The sequence below is a fragment of the Atractosteus spatula genome, chromosome 1, assembly GCF_055471065.1.
Source record: "Atractosteus spatula isolate fAtrSpa1 chromosome 1, fAtrSpa1.hap1, whole genome shotgun sequence".
In the NCBI taxonomy this organism is placed as follows: domain Eukaryota; kingdom Metazoa; phylum Chordata; class Actinopteri; order Semionotiformes; family Lepisosteidae; genus Atractosteus; species Atractosteus spatula.
This window is the reverse complement of record NC_142706.1, coordinates 19,008,316-19,028,810: the sequence shown is the minus strand read 5'-3', so window position 1 is coordinate 19,028,810 and position 20,495 is coordinate 19,008,316.

Sequence of the window (20,495 nt, the reverse complement as noted above, 5' to 3'; positions counted from 1 at the left end):
TCAGTCAGATTCGGTTGTTTTTCTTGTCTAATTTAACATGAGCATTGTGAACATCAATAAAAATTTAATGGACACACAAAACTCTGACTGCTGCAACAGCCAGATGCCTAGCACAAGAGTTTTATCTTTTATCCACTATCACAACACATTTGTTGGAAATGTGTTTAGAAAAGATTTCTTTAAAACCCGTAAATCTCTTTAAAATTATTTGTTTTATATAATGTATATTTTTGTAATTTGATCTAATTTGATCTAATTCTAGCTTGAGTGGTGGCGCAGTGGATAGCATTGCTGTCTCACAGAGTTGGGGTCCTGGGGTGGCCCTACCTACGTGAGGTTTGTATGTTTTCCCTGTGTTCACATTGGTTTGCCTCCCACAGTCCAAAGACATATTGGTAGGTTCATTGGCTTCTGGTAAAATTGGCCCTGGTGAGAGTGTGAATATTTCTCAGGGTTTGTGTCAGTGTGTACTCTGCGATGGACTGGCATTCCAACCAGAGTGTATGCTGCCTTGTATCCGTTGCTTGCTGGGAGAGGTTCCAGCTCCCCCACGAATTGGATAAGGCAGTTAGAAAATAGATGGATAGATGGATCGAATTTTCATTTCCACTCTGATTCCTGATTTCTTAGGCAATCCAATCCTGGAAATATTTAAGCTAGGTCTGCAATAATGACAATTTATAGATGTCAAAGATTGGTTCAGTGTGCTTTGGCATATCACTGAGTAAAAATATATTCATATGTTTGTGGAGAAAAATAGTTTAATGCACAACTATATTTAATAATATGAAACAATTAAGTTTATCATTTAAGTATTTTAAGAATTAAGAGTTCCTTAAGATTGATTGTAGAGCTCCCTAAGAAAGGTGTTCAATATGTTCTTGTTGAATCCTACAGTGAAAAATATACTTAGGTGAAAAATAGATTATCAGATTATTTTTGGACTGAGGCTAAAACCAATGGAATACCAAATGTAATGCTGGGTAAAGCAGACAGTGTTAAAAATGTGTAGAGCATGATCACATTGTATTTTTCAAGTGCAATACTGAAAACTAGTCTCAGGTGGCCACACTACAAAGATGAAATGAGAAAATGGAATGTGAGAAAATCATAGATATTTCAATTAGAATTTCTACTTCTTACTTTAAGCTTGAAATTCCACATTGAACCAATTATTTAAATTAAATAAATCCAATTCAACATTAAATTCTACTTAGGTCTAGTATGAATGCCTCCAAAATTTAGCTGCAAGGTCCAATGGACTTTGTGTCTCTATATGCCCTGTGATGGACTGGGTGTATCCTGCCTTGCAGCTGTTACTTGTTAGAACAGGCCCTGGCTCCCCTGTGATCCTGTATTGGATACAATGGTAAGAAAATGGATGGATGGAAAAAATAGCTAATGGCTAACAACTGTTCATTTTCTGATAAGTAGTTAGGTAAACAAGCTCTGAGTCAATGGTTTTCAGTTGGATATTTGATCCAGGCTTGACATTATTCTTCCACTTCAGAAATATGACCAGACTATATCCTGTGTTGTCGCTGATGGTAACTGAATGTAACTGCTCAAATTCGTTGTCTTCTCCTAAACTGATTACTGTAACACCCTACTGGCTAGGATATCTGAATTCACATTGTACAAATGTCAATATGTCCAGAATTCAGCAGCCAGAATCGTGATCAGGTGTGTGCAAGCGATCATATTACTCCCACCCTGGAGTCTTTGCACTGGATTCCTATCGGGTTTTGTGTCAACTTTAAAATCCTCATGCTCACCTACAAGATTCTACATGGCTTGGCTCCTCAGTACCTGTCTGACTTACTATCTTCCTATTCTCCACCTTGCAACCTTTGTTTGTCTTGATTCTGGTCTCTTATCTGTCCCCCAAGCTCTTCTACACTCTACAGGTGACAGGACCTTCTCCTGCTGCACCCCAAAGCTCTGGAATTCTATCCCTAAGAATATCAGAGAGTCCCTTTCCTGAACACTTTCAAATAAAGACTCAAAACTTTCTTCTTCAGAAGGGATTGTATTTAATTTGTTCTGTGTCTAACCTCCTACATCCCTATTATTCCTATTATTATTAAACACAATATTAAATATACAATATTGTACCAGCTATAACAGAAATGCACCATGCAATTGGCAGCCTAAAATGCATAGCAGTGCATGTGACTTTAGACGTGGAATTTCCACAGCAGTTCCACTGGGGATGTATGAGGAACTTTCTCTAACACAGGCAGGTTCAATTGGTTGTTCACTGCTGGAGCTCTTGTAGTTCATTTGCTCGGTTGCATTAGCTGTCTGCTGGAATGAGTCATTCTACAGTATATTGTTAGAACTGAGAGAGATGTTGCAGTTCACTGATGGGACAGAATAAATAGAGAAGGACATGGGATGACAAAGAAAGCACAACATATCCATAAAGACTAGGGACTACAAGCACTCTTTGATTTAAATACATTTTAGACTATGTTTGGTTTGTATTAAATAACCTTTTAGTGAGGAGTCATTTCAGTTTACGTCACCATGCTGTCTGTATGTTCATTGGAAATCACTTCTATTCCAAAAGAATCCAGAAATGTTAATCAAACATGTAGGGCATTGAATTGAAACTGAACTACGCATTAAGCCTGACAGCACTATGCCTCCAAGGCACCAAGCAGTTATTCAGTCACGCAGCGGACCTGCTCAGTATTCCAATGCTCAATCAGAGAGCAATCTTGTATAGTCAGATGAAAGAAATTGCTCTTGCATTTGAAATACACTGGAGAGCAAAACAAAAGACCACTGCTTATGATTGAAAAATATACACTGTATCTATATTTGTCAACACTGAGACATAGATATGCATATATAAAGATTTATTTATTCCTTTTATTTAGTATATTTTAATTTATTTTGTTTAAAAATAGCAGTAAATACAGTATAAACTACCACATTACTATAATTAATAATATTATAGTGAATAATAAATATAGTAATTATAGTAAAATAATAAAAAAGAAGAAGAACAGTATTTGAGTAATGATGGTCCTTTCTGAGCACCTGGTGCATGAATCTGTTTATAGAGGAGAAACTGCTGACAATTCAGCAACAGAACTCTAAGGCAACATACCTGCTGATACATCACAATGGTTGGTACATCTTCCTTGTGTTCTGAATGTGCAGCATGGAGCCAGCAGGCTCCGTTTTCTTAACTTATAAGTGCAGTTCAGTCAGCATTTGCACCTTGAACCTCTGAATATGGAATCCTGCCAACTAGGACACCATACCGGTTTTATACAAATACTGAGAGATCAACACACACACTCAATCGCATAAAAAACATACAGGAACTCAATTATAGATAAAAGTTGCAGAAGAAAATCACTATTTCTTTTTATGGCACTGAACCTTATAGGATACATGTATCCCAAACTAGTGCAAATCAATAGGAATATTGTAACAGAGCCAATGTGCAAACAGAAATTGTGTCATTTGCTGTACCGACTGAACAAACTGGAACAAAAGGAAACATTGATGTAAAAACCTAAAAAGGCAAAACAAAACTGCTCTGCCAAGCTGATCTAAGTAATCGTGATAGTGTAGACAGCTATTGTGCAAATCTCCCACTAAGACATTTTATTCTCCAGAGGTTATTATTTTATACAGAGAAAAATGTGTGTGTGCCTAGGGATCTTAGGGTCTGTATGATTTTCAGCATTGAAAGAGGCTGGCGTTATAATATTATAAAATATTATAACGCCATGAGGTTATAATATTTTCCACTTACAGCTGTTTGTAAAAAAACATGATAGTCTGTACCAGTTGACTTACAGTATATCAAGATACTCACAAATTAGCCTCCTTCTGAATCCTCTTCAGATGAAACTGTCACAGACAATATTACTTGTTAACGACAGGACAAGTTCAAGATATGTGGACTGCAAAATCCTTATTATAACAGCATAGAGACTAATAAAAGCATTTTTGCCAACTTCAAAGTAATTTTAAACTTTAAAATACCTTGAAAATGAAACAGCCTTGAAGGATAACTGAATCCTCCAAGAGGTTAGAAACATACAGTATGCATTGTGCTTTGTCTTCTCATCCAGCACTTGATTTTAGAGATACAAAAGGTTTTTGTTTGTGACACATTTAGTTGTTCTATTTCGTTTCTGTGCTTTTAAGTAGCTTCTGATCTTCTTAATTAAAAAGTGTCCAAAATTATTTTATTGTTCATGCTTCCTACATTCTCTAAACATCAATTGTTTTAAGGCTACTGTTAGGATTTAGGTTATTATTTGGTTTGGTTATGATTGGGAAGCTAGTTAAGATTACAATCTCGTGTTTTAGGATTAGTTATAACATATAGTAGAGTTTCATACTCAATAGGGGTGTAGTTAGGATTACACTGGTAAGAGAAGTTAGTTATCTTGATTTGCATAAAGTTTCAACTTTATACTCCAGGACAGTGGCAAAATTAACCATTTGGGAATGTGCTTGTCCTAAAGCCAAGCATCTTTTTATTTTTCATCAGTGTAAGTTATATAGAATATATAGTAAGTTATATAGAATATAGAATAATTCTCTTAGGGCAATTTGTCTGATTTTTCTTTGAGCAACCTACAGTATATTTAGTTTGTTCTACTCACGTACTGGAGATGATGAAATTTACACACCCATACTTTTAGGGTTATATGTGCTCATTGATTTACTGAGTTTAGAATCATTACTATTGACTCACTCATTAATAATGAAAACCCATTATTTTTTCATTACGATCGTTTTATACACTCTGGTTTTACTGTAAAACCACTTATCCACTAATGCACTACAGGAAGTGTATTGTTGGCCTATTTCAGAGGCAGCCAATGCTAACATATTGACTTGTACATAAATTTCAGTAGCAGAAAACCAACAAGACTAAAACAAATATGAGGATTTAGCACTGGAAAGATCTTGCACAAAGCAGTCTCAAGTGCATTCAAGGTTTTTCTCACCCTTTTGTAAAGGGGTGAGAAAGATATTTGTGTTAGTTTGTAGAAAAACAGCAGTATAGAACAGAAAAATAAAAGGGAAGACAGTTCCTGGCATACAAGAAGACATTTAACTGGACTGATTGGATAATTTAAATACTGGACTGTACCAGCTACAAACTGTGAACACAGGAATTATTAATGTTCCTTTTTTAGGTATTTGAGTCTATTTATTCATTAAAATGACAGAAAATATGCATATACATAATTGGTATTTTATTTTTTAGTACCAACATTTATTTTCTATATAAATATACTACTTGAACAAAAATAGAGATTATTGAGATTATTCTTAAAAGTTCTGCACTGTTGATTACACTAGATGTGTACAGAAGTCTATGAGACTTGCCAGCACTCAGCCAGTGGCAGCTGGCAGGGTTCTATAAGAACAATGTGTGGTTGTTCTGGATTGAACTACATGTGGGTGGCTTGTCTGTCAACCATTGCCTGTAAACGCTTGAAGCTGTCTGAATTGACACATTAGTTAGGTCTGCTTTTAATTTCAGCAACAATAGTTACATGTCTCTTCTAAGGTCACTTGCATTAGGCTTTTTCTAGTCTAGTCTGCCATTACTTTACTATTCATAGGAATTGTACAAAATCCTATTCTGGTCAGGGAGGCATGGAGGCGCAGTGGTAAGCATTGTTGCCTCGAAAAGCTGGTGCCTGGGGTTTGACTCTGGACCAGTGCTGCTACCTGTGTGGTGGTTGTATGATTTCCCTGTGTTCTCTTGGTTTTCCTCTGGGTGCTCTGGTTTCCTCCCATAGCCCAAAAGTGAACTGGTAGGTTAATTGTTTTTTTGGGGGGAAATTGGCCATGGTACTGTATGAGTGTGGGTGTGTCTGTCTGCCCTGCAAAGGACTGGCATCCCATCTACTGTATGGTGTACCCTGCTTTCCACCCTTTGCTTGCCGGGACAGACTTCAGCTCCACCATGACCCTGAATATGGGGTGAATATATAGACCCGATGCAGCTAGGACCCCAAGAATTGAAGCACTACAAGACAGCAAAGCTAACTACTCCTCAACAGTACTACACAACCCCAGCTTTCCAAAATAAGTGAGGGGTCGGAACACAGCCCAGCAACAGGGTTATAGTACTACTCTTACATAAAAAGCTTGTTCAATGCCTCACATGCCCTATATACTGCATTCTCTTTATAGTTCCCTGGTGTGACTAGAAATGATCGATCAGATTTCAATCACAGATTATCATGCATTACTCACTGTTGTTCATAATCCATCAATCAAACTGTTATCCCTCTGTTCATCACCTTCATTCATTAGCATGTGGCCTCAGCCTTTTATTTACTTGGCACCCACTTGTCCCTGTCTTTTGTTCCCAGAATTACTGTTTTATACACATAGTTTTGTCACCCTTTTAGCCTGGCTTTTTGTTTTAAAAAAAATGAAGATGCCTACAGGGAGAAAAAGCAATTAATGTGATCTCCAAAAATTTAATTTTTAAAAGTCCTCTTGAATGTTCTCTCACATTTTCCCCCAACAGTCATCCTTAGTTAGCTAACGTTAAAAAAATGAAAGCTCTTTTTTTGGTAGTGGTGATGAAATACCAAGAGATAAATTTCCCCTTAATCTGAAATTGATAAAGCAGTGTGATCACTGTAGTTCCCAATAAAAAATGCATAGCCTTAATCTCCTCTCCTTTGCTTGAAGAATCTTGGGGGGAGAAAGAGGCATTAAATGTGAGCTAGCTTAAGACTTCTTATACTCTGAATTAGATATCCTCTTTAAAACAGCTGCTATTAATTCTGCCCTGTATTATGCCTTAAATTTTGCAAATTGCGACTGGAGGGGATTGGAAGGGGATTGAAGAGAATAGGAGACTTCATTTGGACTTTTATCACTTTATACACAGATTTCCTCCAACACCCTTACAGTGCGAGAGTGCCACCTTACTCTTTTCATTTTTACTGGTCTCTCTCTGCTCTTATATACTATTTCAGACCTCTCACATTGTATACTTCCAGGATCCTAATTCTCACACATTAGTCCTTCCTCTGGGAAGACTAAACAGACTTCCCTCTGCATCATTCTCTCTTCTCACAACATCTTTAGACATCTTTGGTCAGTGGCAAACCCTTAGAATAAGGCTAGGGTATAGGAAGGCAATCATTTTCAAATCACATTTTAAGAAATCATTAAAACCCAAATTCTGCTCAAATATTTTCTGAATATTTTGATAATTATTATACAGTATACATTCATATACATAATGGTTTGTATATATGAGAATTCATGTATACAATGGTTTGTAAGATTATATTTAACATGATGTGACATAGCAGTTAGTGCTGCTCACTCAGAGCCCTGTGGTCCTAGGTTCAATTTCTGGCCTCAGGTGTTTGTCTGTGTGGCATGTTGCACATTCGGTTCAATGTGCATCAGAGTAGAAAGAACATTCAATAGGTATGGGTGAAAGAAAAAAAAGAGAGAAGAGAGAAAAAATAAACCTCTGTGGTTCAAGGCCTACACTGTAATGTTTGATCTACTGCAGGCAATAAGTCATTAGGGTTATTAATGGCAGACTAGAAGTGAGTTAATTTACAGGAGAATTACAGTGAATGTTTGCTGAATTGACACATTGACACTGAAAGGCTCAGGTCCAAGCTCTCCCCATGTTTGTGAGTGGGTTCTCTGAGTATAACCAGGCTGCATCCAACCTCACAAAAGACATGCTGTCTTGGTTGGAACTTCCATTCTAATTCACTTCTTTCTAAATAATTAGCTATTCAGAATTATCATGTTTTCCTGTAGCTCTCCTCAGCACAAGCAGCTTTCTGAAGATGTAGATTTGATTCATTTTAAGAAACATATACTTACTTTTGTGATATTTTATAATTTAACTGAGAAAATTCAAATTTTCCACTTATCAAGACTGAATACATGCAGCTAGATTTCTGCTCAGATTATTGCTTTTTGCACAGGATTACTACCCTCAGTAGGCCTTAGTGTTACTACTAAGGAGATGTGACTTGCACTATTTAAAAAAATATTTAGGATATATTTAATTACGTATATCCAAAAATCATTCCATTTACAATTCAAGATATTTCTGAATATTTTTCAGATATCTGGAAATCCTTTACATACTGTATGTTTGCTATTTTAAGTTGCCTTATTAAGTTAATGCTTCAATTGATCAAGAGATATTTTGCTTTCAAGATATAACCTTGAAATAATGTTTTTTTCAGTGAACATTTATACAGTATTTTACAATTCTTGAACTTTTTAATATTTTCCAGAAACTTGAATCAGCTTCTTTTTTGTATCTGTAGGATGTCAACATTTTCTTCTGCATTCGGATAGCTATTTTTTGCATTTTTTTCCCCACACAAACCTTAAATACGAACACATAGGTTTCTCCTCCAAACTCACACTCTCTGCTGTTGCTCCACGACAGAGAGAGATCTCCTTCCAAGCTGTCTCAGAAAGTAAAGTTGAATAAATTGTTGAAGAGTGGTTGGTACCCATACCATGCCATTACGAGTTGCCAGGCTCTTTCTTCTCTGCTTAATATATGCCAATCACACAGCCTCAGCTTTCCAAAATAAGTGAGGGGTCAGAACACAGCCCAGCAACAGGGTCATAGCTAGAGGTGTAGCCATGGAAACAGTGATAGCCCGAACTCAGAGTGGACAGATGCAAGCCAGGCATGAAGCAAGCAGACAAGAGTTCATTTGTTGATTCAGGTAACAAAATAACCAGATCAATAGTGAATGTGAGGAAAAAAAAAACTTTTTGTATATTTGTGGCTACAGAGAAAATACATCAGAATGACAGCAAACATTAGCAGAAGAGTTTTGAAAAGGAGATGAGAGCATGAAACAATCTCTACACTATGGCCTTTTATAAAAAAGGTATTTAGGAAAGTGCTAAAAGGAGAGTGGCAGTTATTTTCTGCATGGGTACATAAACTCACTGCTGTGTTTTCTTACAACAATAAAAGAAAATGTGTTCACTACCTTTTCATTGTCCATTAAATAAACACACTTCATACCTGCAGATTGAACTTATTGCATGACATTGGGGGATTTAATAATTGCTTTTTCTTTATCTTTTAATTGTGTATCTTTATAATTACTCTATACTTTCACTGCAGCGCACTGTCGGTTACATACTTTGTAACACTCTCGAGTTTGTTTTCTTCTGTTTCCTCTTAAAATTCTTAAATAATTGGGACTTTCAATACCGATTCTACAGTATATGTTGTTTATGTTTCCATTTTCTCAGGAAAAGGATGAGCTAAAAGCCCCTGCATCACATCAACTTGATCAACTAGTACAAAGATGCGTTTGTACTATTTCCTTTAAAATGAAGGGATCTAATGTACAGTACAATGAAGTCAAAAGCAAGTCAAGTGCTGGTTAACAGATGATTTGCCTTGGGAATTCAGAAAAACAGTATGTCTTGTTATAATGTTGATTACCTTTCATTTTTTGAAAGTATTGATGCTTGGACTCCATTTCTAAAATATTCACTTTTCATTTGTTTTCTCACTTCACAGAATATTCTGCCTTGAGAATTCCTGAGTAGTTCCTACTGTAAAGGGAGCCGGTCCAAGCTCCCGTGAAGTGTAGTTCAGGACCCTGTGCAGACAGTACGATGCGGAAGTAAGTGGAGAAGGACTACAGGGAAGAGATGTAGAGGATCAGGGCAGGTTAACAAACAGGAGGGTGTGACAACAGTGAACTGGTGCTCGGGGTGTGTGGCCAAGGCAGACATGTTCAAGGAGTCCAGGGAGGAGATCTGGGGGGAAGTTCAAGGTCCTAAACTGGGTGATCCATCTGAGACAAAAACAAAACAAGATTAAAACCTGGAACGGGATCCGGGACAGGGACAGGGAATAAAAACAGGATGACGAGGCCAGGCGCTCTGAGCCCCAGACTCAGATGGTCAGGACGCCGTGATGAAGCCTATGCCATTGGGTCTCTCCTGGACCCGCTGGTAGGCGGGCTTCCGGGCATCCATCTCCCAATGCTGAGCCCAGAATACTGAGAGCACCAGGCTTAAATAAGGAGGGGCAAGACTGGGGGCAGGTGCATGTAATCAGCAAAATAAGAAAGAGCCGGAGCACCCTTAAGAGGAGGGATTACGATCGTGCCACCTACTATACAACATACTGTATATGTAGTAACATGAAGGTTTAAGGTTGTTCTGTTTTTTTTCACAAACAGAAGAGACGAACCTTTACAATGTATGTAAAACAAACCTAAATTAAGTAAATTATAAAAAGACAAACGAGCTTTAGTTTTGTCATTCCCCTGACTCCAACCTTTCTTACATGCAATAGAATGTGCTTGGCAGAGAAGTAATAAAAGGAATGCTGGCAGGATAAAGCGAGTTTTTAAAAAACGTTTGGGTGAGATGACAGAATTCTCTGTGACATCCATCCATTCATTTTTTAAGTGCTTTATTCAATATAGGGTCATGGGGGAGTTGGAACCTATCCCAGCAAGCAACAGGGGCAAGTTGGGATACACCATGGATGGGATGCCAATCCACCAACGCAGACACTGAAACAGACTGTCATGATCTTCATCCCTCCTCTTAAGGGCACTCTGACCCTTTCATATTTTAGTTTATTATGTGCACCTTCCTCCTGTTCTGCCGACTATTATTCGAGCCTGACGCACCCACTATTCCTGGCTCAGCATTGGAAGATGGATTCCTGAAAGCACGCCTACCAGCGGGTCCAGGACAGACCCGAAGGCATAGGCTTCAGATCGGCATCCTGACCATCTGCGTCCAGGGCTTGGAGCATCTGGCCTCGTAATCCTGCTTTTGACTCCCTGTTCCTGTTCCAGATTCCATTACGGATTTTAACCTTTGTCTGTCTTGGATGGTTCTCCCCGTACCTGGACCCTGGACTGCGCCCCGGATTTCCCCCTTGGACTTTTTGGACTTGTTTGCCTGCGCCACGCCCCCCGAACACCTGATCACCGTCTTCACGCCCCCCTGTGTGTCAACCCGTCCTAATCCTCACCGTGTTTTCCCTGTTGTCCTTCTCCACTTACTTCCAGATTATACTGTCTGCATAGGGTCCTGAACTACGCTTCACGGGAGCCTGGACCGGCTTCCGTTACACAGACACACTTGTACCAGGTCCAGTTTTGCCAGAAGCCATTTAATCTACCAGTATGTCCTTGGACTGTGGGAGGAAACAGGAGGATACAGAGGAAACAAACACGGACACAGGAAGAACATACAAACTCCATGGAGATAGGACCCCAGGAATTGAACCCAGGCCCCAGTGCTGAGAGGTAGCAATACTAATCACTGCACCACCTCTCCATAAGATTGCTTCCAGAAAAACAGTAAATACCTTAGTAAGCTTCTCTTATTTGCTCAGATTTATATTTCTACATCCCTCCTTGCTCCAACTCCAGTTTTGTTTCTAGCTCTCAGTAAACCTCTCCCTGTGTATGTGGGTCATAATTTGCCCTTTTGACAGGAGGTTGGCTCTCATCCAATCAGGTTAAACTATTTTTTTCACCTACTGTTACTACTCAATATAAAATATATATTCCTAATATATTCCTTTTAGAAAAAAAAATCCTAAAATTTTTTCTTTGTGTGGTTTTCTCTGGCAGGCGATTTAAAAAGATGAAAAAGTCCACTTTTAAATTTGTGAGAAAGAATGCCAAGAATAGGTACAGGTGTGATGACGTGTTGAGTATTTTCATGGAAAACTATCAGAAAGCATCAATGCTACAACACTTTCCTTTGAAACAAAGCATTTTCATCTGAATCAATAGTTTGTGGTGTTTTCTTCATTTAACATGGAAAAAAAATGATGAAAAAGAATGGCCCTTAAGCTGATTAACCCTACTAAAATATTTAAACAGAGCAACCTTAGGACTGCATTGGTCAATTAGACTACCAGATTAGCTCGTTTTGTTTGAAAAAAAAAATTTTCATTTCCAAGTTTAATGCTTAATGAGAATTTAGCCGCAAGAAGATTATCAGCTTCTTTTAAAATATGCTAAACATGAAAAATGACAACTAAGACATAACTAAATCAGTCAGTGGAAAGTTTTTTAAGCTAAACTTGGCAAATGGTAACCATAGTTACCTAAGGCTGTTATGTAGAGCTGTGTATTAATCAGGAGTCACAAGGTAGAAATAAATTTGCACAGCTCCCTGCTGTGTCAGTGCAAAACCTGAGAAAGGAACAGAGGGAACTTCCATAATATTTCACTTACCAAGCACATAATTTAAAAAATATATTTTAAAAGACTGCACTTCTTAATAAGAACCTTTCCAATCCAAATGTAACTGTAACAATATGTTTAAACTGCTGTATGAATTAAATATACAGACTTGATGAGAAGAATTCAGAATTTCCAGAAATGTAATGTACAGTACAGGGTAAGGATGTAAATAGCAAATAAATGAAGATCTTTTTGTGGGTTTGGGAGCAGGGTCTGTTTTCATTTTACTGAAATTTAAAATATGTTTAAATTTTTTGGGGGGGGAACCACAGTGTATTCAAATGACTACTAAGCCTCTATACGGTATAGTTCAAGTAGGTAGCTACATCAGCATGTGTAAGCTGCAAAGGAACAAGTAAAGGTTTATTCCATGCTGAAAAGAAAAGATAAGAAACACAGCATTTCGGCTGTGGAGCCATCTTCGGGTGTGTCTCTATAGGATTCAAATAGGGGTAATTACTGGGTCACTCAAAGAAATTTAGTTACTTATTCTTGAGCCACTATAGTGTAGATTTGGCCTCACGCTTTGTATCATTATATATGTATATGGAGTTTCACATTGTATAAGTCTTTTGCAGACTGAAACAAGTATTCCCCTAGTAATTTTCTGAACTTTCTCCATGAATTTTCCGCTTAGTTTTGGCAAGCTTTTCAGTCCCTCCACAGCAAAGGGGGACTATTGCTCTTGCTGTCACCATGCTTGACAGTAGGCATGGCGCTGATGTACTGTGTTTTTTTGCATTACATGTAGAATCTTGCATTTAGACAAAAATGTTCCAAATATGTATTATATGACCACAAAATACCGCTTAAATGTTTTGTTGCTCACTCCATGCAGAATTTGAGACTTTATTTTATTAGGGGTTTCCTTATTTCTGCTCTGTCATTCAGACTAGCTTTTGACTCACGGACATTTTCTCCTGTCTCAGCAATTGAACGCCATAGTAATTTTTTTAAACTTACTGTTTGGCACCTGTTTCCTCCTTGCACAGCTGCTCAGTTCTGAGTGACTTACAATGCTCTAGGTAGGGTCTGTGTAGTATGGTGCATATTCCATTAATTAATGATTAACTTCACTTCATTCAAAGTGAAATTCAGTGTCTTTAATTTTTTTTATAGTACTGTCTTGATTTGTGTTTTTCCACAAATTTATCCCTGGGTTCCTAGTCTTCAGTCTTTTCTTGAAATCCTCTACCTGACTGAAGGAACTTACAGAGAAATATACATTTATTCTGAAATCTTGTGAACCTCTAATATTGCACACAGACAGAGGCTGCTCAACTAATCATGTGACTTGTTAAGGCATTTTGTGCACCTCACTTTAGGTTTGCCTAAGAAAAGAGTTTGTATGTGTACAATTATGACATTGTCGAATTTCTTTCATGTTAAATATCTATCAACTTCTTTTTTGTTTTTTATATGGTAGGTTTAGTATATTAAAATTATCTATTGTTACTTCAAAGTTTCATGCCTGCAAGGTCTAATGCAACAAAATATGAATACCTTTCTGTAGTCATGTACTAACTGTGTCATCTAATAATGCAGTTCTAAATCTGCTTAAGGGAAAAACCAAAAACCAAAGGTTTAATATTCACAATGGTAGTAGACCCTCCCAAAAACACAGAGTTCTGTATCACAATGTTAGGTCTTACAATATCCATCTCCAGTCCACAGTGAAAAGTGCTTCAGTTGATCTGAGACCATCACTACCTGCAGCTTCTGGATATCCTTAGAGTCTGGCCTTTTTCTTAAATTAGAATCAACAAATAGTTGTGTTATTCTCAATCATTTATGGGATAGCCAATTGTGTATGCTAGCTCTCAGCTATCATCTCAACAACCAGACACAAGAGCCAATGAGGAAGTGTAGGCTGACACTTCTAATCTGCCCAGTTTAAAGTTACTTGTCTTTCAACATATCCCAGTCACTGCAGCTCCGCACTGAAGGCTCAGAGCAGATTGGAGGAGAGGTGTTTTCACGTATTCCGAGGGAAAAAGACTCTGTGGGGAGAGAGAAAACTGAATTCCAAGGCGAACATAATCCAAATCATGAGGCTAGAGCGAGGTTCAAGATCTGAAGCGGTGGATAGAAATCCAGGGGGTCACAAGAAGTCAGAGTAAGTCGCTAACTGGATACGTAGCTCAGGCTCAATAGTGAGTGAGGACAAGTTGCAGAGTGGAAGTTTAAATAGACAAGGTGAGTGAAGTTAATAAGTGAGTGATTGGGTGCTCGTGGGAATGCAACAGTGTCTGCCTGCCTGCGAGCGGTTTGTGACAGGTGTGTTCCTCACCAACAGATCTGCAGACCTGTAAGCCCTTAGGGTATCACTGAAAGGAGAGAGAGTGTTGGCTGAATAAACGCACCATCCCCTCAGGGGCGTTCACTCAAATTGCACGTCGCTGCTTAGGGAATCTTGATCACAAGCAATGTTCCCTCTAATTCCTAATGGCCTGTGTGCACAAACATTTCAGGGTGTGCAAATTTTTTCCCCAGTGACAAAAACTTGTGCGCACTAACTTGAGTGTATTTAAAAGTAAACCTGAAATTATTGTTTGTTAATATAGTCATTGTTATAGGAGCATAGAGATTCAAAAGACCTATAATCTGAGGTAGCAGGATACTATACTGTAGCTTGTAAATCACAACATAATGTGTTTTGAAAAAAAATATAAAAATTTACAATTTGTCAATGACAAAATAATTACATTGCTGCTCATGTGCACTAATGCAGAAGACAAGGATTATTAGACAGGGTGAGACAATGACATATTCTTGGGGTTGACAAAACACACCCAATGGTGAATTGTGAGGGGATTCACATCCAAAAAGAAGAAGAAGAAATAGAAAATTGAAATTGTGCAGAACTCCAATCCAAGATATTCATAAGGACATCACTTATGCCAAGGCCTTTGGTTTTCACAGAGCGGAAACACAAGACTCCAGCTTACTTCTGGCAAGAACATTCTTAGTTATTTTTTTTGTTTTTTCTTGGTACAGATTGTTTTCCTTGTTTTTTTTCTAGCTAAGCAGTTCTACACAACATTAGTTTATGAATGAATGACTATTTTTAGAGTGCCAAGAGGAAACATGATTGCCTCCACAAATAGGGGCCCTTCTAACTTACAGTAAATCAAATGGGAACATTAAAAGGTGATGATACAAAAAAGAACTCTTGAGGAAAGAAAATGCAATTCAATATGACAAGTCTCTGATAGAATTTAGCATACTTTTCAAATTCTAAAGGTGAAAAAGTGAAAGTTCCTTCCACTGATTTGGACTTGATCTGGTTTTGGAATCACTCTTTTTAGATTTCTATTTTTATGTACCCATATGACTCAAGCTATTAAAGGTGTACAGTTTATTCCCTACATTATATACAATAGGTTAAGTTAGGATTAAGACTTTATTGTCCCATGGACACATATTTTTTAATGTACATTGGACATTCATATTACATGAATTATCAAATTATCACATTGTTTGTGACAGCATAAACAGTTAATAGTGTCCCAAATGCATTTACCCTTTGCCATTTACAGTACATGTATTAACTGCTTTAATAGCTTTAATAACTGCTGTAATAGGTAAGGGAGCACATTAATATTTACATTGATTTGATCTACAGTACATTTGGGAAGCCTGAATATTTTCTAGAGGGAAGAAGTTGATGTTCAGAATTAAGAAGATGAAAATGTCTGAAAATTTTTTTTCTCCACCTGTCTAATCAAGCATTGTTCAAAAGTACACTGCAAGGAAGAGTTTTACATCACTCTCATAACCTTCATTGTTGTTTGGACCAGAGGGGTGATTTTTAATTTTAACTGAACCAGTAAATTATCAAACCAAACTGTCATATCTAATAACGCTCTCAATTACAGCATAATAAAAGAGGAACTTCATTTACCATCCAACTCGAAACGTTCTTAATCTTAAAAAATACAAATGCTGCAAAGTCTACTTCTACCAATATACATTACTGTAACATACTGTACTTACAGTACTTTTTACAGTATTTACTAATTTGACATATCCCATGATAAACCTTCCCCCTCCAAAGCCACCCTTCAGAAGTTTTATATGACAGTGTAATCTCCATTAAACATTTGACTTCACGTGCTTTTAAAATTGTTCCATTTACAGGCACCTCCTTCTCTACATTTGTGTTAGTACTACTTGTATAAAAACTCATCCACATCACTTTTGTCTGCAAAGACATGGCCTAATTCGTCTTATAGAGAATGTACAAATTAACATAGTTTTTATTAATCTTTCATCTACTCATATACTATTTTCTTCTTTTGGAGGTCTTTATGGTTTTATTTTGTTGACAGTGAAGGCCGTCAATGAGACATAGGGGAGGAGGGCGTGATTGTGGTTTCGCGAGGGGGGACCTGTGGAAAGGTTTGAGGAGGTAAACATGGAAGGTGGGGTGAATCCTGAGTGTCGGTGGAAGGGCCTGGTGGTATGATACAAGAGTAACCTGAGTGAGATCCCTGAAGGGACCGATGTAGTGAGCACCCAATTTGCCAGACAGTTCACAAGTGGGAGGTTCCTGGTGGATAACCAGATGAAGTGCCCTCTTCGAAGTCGGGGAAAGGGTCTGCGGCGTCGGTTAGCGGCACGTTAATGTCGGTGAGCGGTCTGTTGAAGAGTATGTTTGGGGGCCTTCCATAGGTTCCGGAGCTTGGTGATGTAGTCATGGGCTGATGGAATCTAGTTGCTGGGGGGGGTTATCCGGAATAGGAGTGGGCTGATATCCCAGGGAGCAGTGGAAGGGGGACAGTTCTGTGGAAGAAGTGGTCAAAGAACTGTGGGCATATTCTGCCCATGGGAGCAAGGGAGCAAGGGACCCAGTCATCCTGAGAGGCAAAGACATAGACTCTTAAAAAGGTCAGAAGACACTGATTTATCCTCTTTGGCCTTTTTTGTGATGGGGTTTTTAGTCCTTGCGCAAACGGAGCAAGCTTGTACATACTGTAGTCGGCAACATCGGTTTTCATAGAAGGCCACCAGAAGTCCCTGGAAAGCAGATCCAGTGTATGGCTTATGCCGTGATGCCAAACGAAATGGGAGTCGTGATCGCATTGTAATTGTAATTGTAAGTCGTGATCTGGCCTGCCGGGAATTAAGCCGCTTGGCAGAACGGATATAGGATAACTTTTTGTGATCCGTTATGATGACAAATGGGTGTTGAGGACCGCCCAGCTGATGTCTTGACTCCTCCAGAGCGAGCTTGACGGCCAACAGCTCACGATTCCCCACGTCATAATTGACCTCGGCCTGAGACAGTTTCCTTGAGAAAAAAGCACAAGGGTTTAGAATGTGCTTGTCCCCGTTCCGCTGAGGGAGGACTGCCCCCACACCATGAGCAGAAACATCTACCTTGACCATGAAAGGTAAGGAGGGATCCGGGTGTCAGAGAAGTGGGGCTGTGGTAACCAAGTGCTTAGGTGAAGGCCTGGTTTGCCTCAGGCGTCCATTTGCTCAGGTTGTTACCTTTGCGCGTGAGGGAAGTAATGGGAGCACCCACTGAGCTAAAGTTCCAGATAAAGCAATGAAAAAAAATTGGCAACCCCAAGAAATCGCTGAATCTGTTTTAAACTGTTGAGTGGGGGCCAGTCAGTGATGGCTGTTACCTTCGAGGAGTCCATTTTGATATCAAGGGGGGAAAGAATGTAACCTAGGAATGGAATCCTAGAAACGTGGAATATGCATTTTTCCAATTTTGCATAAAGTCTGTTCTGAATAAGCTGGGACAAGACCTCCTGGACGTGGAGACCATGATCCTGTAGGTTATTAGAAAAGATGAGGATATCATCCATATACACCAGCACATACAGTATTTATGAATGATATGCCTGAAGATGTCGTTCATAAAGGTCTGAAAAACCTGGCTAGCTTCTCTCCTCAGGTGACAGGCGGTGACTGCTATACCCTCTGAGGGACCCTCTGCGGGCCCTCTGCAGTGGGGAGGATTGTCGTGGAGTAGGGGAGGAAGCGGCAGGAAAGCATGTGTCCGTTTTCAGCTCCTGGAGCCTGATATCAATTTCTATGACCTGGGAAAGAAAGGCGTCCAGCGAGGGGAAGTCAAGAGGGAAGTGCATGAGGTGATCCTTTAATTCTGTCGGAACTGTCGAATAAGCAGCTTCTGATCCCAAGTCGTCTGAGGAGCCAAGGAACGGAATTCCGCCATGTATTGCTGCAGAGTACGTTGTCCCTGTACGAGGATGGATAGGCAGTGTGCGGCGAGATGACAGGAGTGCAGCTGACTGAAGGCTGATTGTAAGGCGGCCTGAAAACGGACCACATCTGCTGTCTCAGGTGCATTCCAGATCAGAAGCGCTGTGGCTCAGTCCAGGGCTCGACCGAACAGGTAAGAGACAATGTAAGCAATCCTTTCATGGTCGGAGAGAAAACAGTCGGGACGGAGCAGAAAAGTCATCCAGCACTGGGCCAGGAAGCCCTGACAATTGGTGGAGTCTCCATTGAACTTATCCAGAGTGGGGAAGGGTAGTGGGCTAGCAGGTGCAGGAGGAGGCTGAGGTGGTACAGCGGCCGTGACCATCTAGGGAGGGGGTAATCTGGTAACATGGTCAGCTAGCTGCTACACAGCGGCTGTGAGCTGGCCAAGGGTTTGGGAATGCTGTTGCAGGATGGAAAAAGGGTTGTTCTGACCCTTGGGGCTCATGTTATAAGGCTTGGTATTCTGTAATGGTGCGTTCAGAAGGACCCTGTTCAGGTAACGAACGAATTCAATAGGACGAGGCAAGTTCGGCGACAGTGAGGCAGGCTGAGTCGGAATCCAAAAGACAGAGAAGAAAAGATTTCCTTTGCAAGGGTTTGAAATGAAATAAGAGCTAGGGGAAACAGCAGGCTGTTTAATACCAAGCGATGAAGTACGATTTGAGGAAGGTATAAATAGAAGGTGCGGTGAACAACAAGAGGCGTGATAGGATGAATATTTAGTGAGCTGTCGTTTCCAAGAATTGGATCGGGCTGGTGTCTGATTATCTGAGGTCGTGGGAACGTGGCGGTATTTAGGAAGGTTAGGTGGTCGATTATGTGGGAAAGTGACAAATAGAGGTAATCTTTGAGCATTTACTGTTACTGTTGAAACTTGCAAACTGCTTTTGTGCATAGTGACACCATTAAATAGAATAGTTCAAAGAACCACTTCTCAAAGTTTGAGAACCCAAAAACATAATTTACCCACTCATAGCAGAATACACACTTTGCCCTCTATGTTGCAATAAACTAAAACCAATGCATCTTTTGGGGGCATACCAATACCCAAGGCAGATCAGAAACTCTTGAACTTGCATTGTAGCTTTAAAAAATCACGAAGATTTATGCTATTTATTTGTGCATTTATTTAATTTCATGGTAGTAGCTGCATGTAGAGTTGTTGAAGGGTAGGTCATTTTTTTTATTCTTTAGCCACAGTTAAGACTGCTTTGCACTGTATTTTGCTGTCCATTGCGAATTTCATGCACTGAGGTGTGATGGACCACCTGCTTTCTTTATAGAGAGGCTTGTCACAAAGTGTCACTATCCATACATTCTTTGAAATGTTATCATAATTTAATAATGATATTAACTATATTAATTATGCTTACTAAACTTTCCTTTTCTGGACCATGAAATGAAATAAAATGAAAATGTCAACCCACACAAATTCCCCTGCTGATTCCTAAAGCTTGTTTCCATGGGGTGAATCGGTATGGTTGAAATTCTTGATTGGAAATTGTTTCAAATCAATTTGGAACATTGTGTTTTCAGATAGAATGTTGCATGATGGGATGAGAGGCTGTTTGAGAATATTTTTGAATCATGAACACCAGAACTCAAAGCAAGCTCATTACTTCATTGCCTGACAGGTATGGAAATGTCTGGCAAATCTTCAATATGCTGTTATGAGCATCTTTGGAACTGTCCAAGAGGATAAGGCTCATTACAATATCTTACTTTTATGAAATATGCAGTGTATCATGACTAAATTATCATATAACACTGAACTCTCTAGGTGGAAGGTAATTCATTTTTGAGGCCAATAGGACAGATAGAAAAACATTTGAGATCATTATCAGATAATTGATTTTTAATTAAGAAACGGACAAGGTTTAACAATGATGATTACAGTTTTAAAGACAGACAGAGAAGACAGAAAAACAAATTGAAATCTGGCAGTCCCAAAATATTGATACTAAGGGATGTATTGTAGTCTGAGTCAAGCTTTAGCTT